This window comes from Hyla sarda, chromosome 3 (assembly GCF_029499605.1).
Source record: "Hyla sarda isolate aHylSar1 chromosome 3, aHylSar1.hap1, whole genome shotgun sequence".
In the NCBI taxonomy this organism is placed as follows: Eukaryota; Metazoa; Chordata; class Amphibia; order Anura; family Hylidae; genus Hyla; species Hyla sarda.
The window spans coordinates 427,840,012-427,842,520 of NC_079191.1; the positions used below are offsets into that span (position 1 = coordinate 427,840,012).

Here is a 2,509-nt window from a genome sequence, read left to right on the forward strand (position 1 = left end):
CACGTCCCGGGAGCTGTGCATGATGGGAGAATATCCCCATAGGAACTGCACAGCTCCCGGGACGTGAGTCATCAGAAAGCAGTTAGACAGAAAAACAACAACTCAACTTCAGAAGCTAATAACTATTGGAAGGATTACAAATTTTTTATAGAAGTAATTTACAAATCTGTTTAACTTTCTGGAGCCAGATGATATATAAAAAAAAGTTTTGGCCTGGAATACCCCTTTAACTGGCAGCAGGAGCCACAACCACTTTAAATCAATGGGCAGCGCTGGCTTCCGGGACGCAACGTCGGGAACGTCACTTGTCGGACGTCCCGGCAGCCAGCGATGCTCATTGAGCCTCCCGGAGCCGCACTGATCTGTGTAAGAAACCTATGGGCCCAGGCTGTTGGGGCCACCAAATGATATTACAAATACTGAGTGTCTGGTTAGGAGAAGCAAAGATAACGCACCCACGGAGAGTAGCGCCATTTTAATAAAAATTGCCAAAAATCCCTTAGATAACAGTCAGGCAGAATATGTTAAAAAGTTTTTTTTTTTTTTTTTCCAGCCAATCAGAGAGCAGCACTACTCAAATAGAACTCCCAGGAGGAGCAGCGTGTCACACATGTGATGTCATAACCATTGTCCACCAGGGAGCAGCACTGAGCAGAAATAACACGGCTCCTGCTCATTGTTCATCAGTCAGAGGCCGATGCTGGACGCTGTACCCGGGAATGGAGACTCATACACATGACTGTGACTGCCGGTAAGTGTCATATTGTTGTGTCCTAAAGGTCTTTAGTGCAGTTCCATGTGCATTTCTATAATAAACATGTAGATAATCTATCTTTTCTTTTCCTATCTTAGATGCAGTATTTCCAGCATGTGGAGTCGCATTTCCGGACCTACAGCAAGAAGTTGGATGAAGACATAACCCCTGGAATCCCGCACATACACAGACACTTTGCCCAAATTCTAGAGGTAACCTCCTTTAGTATGCCCAGAGGAAGGGCAGTACAGTAGCCATGGATTCCCTACAGGTTTCCTCCCCTCTGGAGGTTTTTCCTGTCCTGAGTATTAGTTACTGTTCGCTCTTAGTGAGTGATGGAGGTTACATAAAATCCCTACACAAACATTGTAAGAAATAATAAATAAAGTTCCCCCTTTTTTAAAACAGTTCTTTGACTTGTTCGACTCATTTATTTTATTTCTGTGTGTGAAAAATAGTGTTAGCAAAATGGATGACATGAGTTTTTATTTTTTATTTTAAATGTCCAAAGCTTCTCTCCTGCGCGATCTGCAGAATGCGGTGCAGGGAGAGGCAGCTGATGCTGGGTGGGACAGTTGCCGAGGCAACCGTAGGACACCCAGCAGGTTCTGTGCACGAGCCTTTTTCTGAAGAATGGGACTCATGTAGGGAACTTGCTAGGGGTCATACGGTTGAAAAGGATTAACTTTTGGGTATGTGCACTGGCCCTTAACCTCTTAAGGACCCAGCCATTTTACACCTTAGGACCCGGCCATTTTTTGAACATCTGACCACTGTCACTTTAAACATTAATAACTCTGGGATGCTTTTAGTTATCATTCTGATTCCGAGATTGTTTTTTCGTGTCATATTCTACTTTAACATAGTGGTAAAAAAAAAAATTGGAACTTGCATCCTTTCTTGGTGAAAAATTTGAAAATTTTATGAAAAATTTTATGAAAGCTCTCTGCTTTTAAGGAAAATGGATATTCAAAATATATATTTTTTTTCACATATACAATATGTCTACTTTATATTTGCATCATAAAATTGACGTGTTTTTACTTTTGGAAGACATCAGAGGGCTTCAAAGTTCAGCAGCAATTTTCCAATTTTTCACAAAATTTCCAAACTCACTATTTTTCAGGGACCAGTTCAGGTTTGAAGTGGATTTGAAGGGTCTTCATCTTAGAAATACCCCACAAATGACCCCATTATAAAAACTGCACCCCCCCAAGTATTCAAAATAATATTCGGTCAGCGTTTTAACCCTTTAGGTGTTTCACAGGAATAGCAGGAAAGTGAAGGAGAAAATTCATAATCTTCATTTTTTACACTCGCATGTTCTTGTAGACCCAATTTTTGAATTGTTACGAGGGGTAAAAGGAGATAATGTATACTTATATTTGTAGCCCAATTTCTCTCGAGTAAGCACATACCTCATATGTCTATGTAAAGTGTTCAGCAGGTGCAGTAGAGGGCTCAGAACCGAAGAAGCGACAAGGGGATTTTGGAGAGTACGTTTTTCTGAAATGGTTTTTAGGGGGCATGTTGCACTTAGGAAGCCCCTGTGGTGCCAGAACAGCAAAAAAAAAAAACACATGCCATACCATTTTGGAAACAAGACCCCTTGAGGAACGTAACAAGGTATTAAGTGAGCCTTAATACCCCACATGTGTTTCACGACTTTTGCATATGTAAAAAAATAAAATAAAATTTCACTAAAATGTGTGTTTCCCCCCAAATTTCACATTTTTGCAAGGGTTGATAGCAGAA

General features: G+C 40.8%; 1 long non-coding RNA gene across 1 annotated transcript; it reads left to right on the forward strand.

Annotated features, from left to right (window-relative positions):
* The first annotated feature begins 574 nt into the window (after positions 1-574).
* LOC130360874 (uncharacterized) lies at positions 575-1,161 on the forward strand. The gene is made up of 2 exons (XR_008890852.1): positions 575-751; positions 853-1,161. It is a non-coding gene; the product is annotated as an uncharacterized LOC130360874 (long non-coding RNA).
* Positions 1,162-2,509: the final 1,348 nt, after the last annotated feature.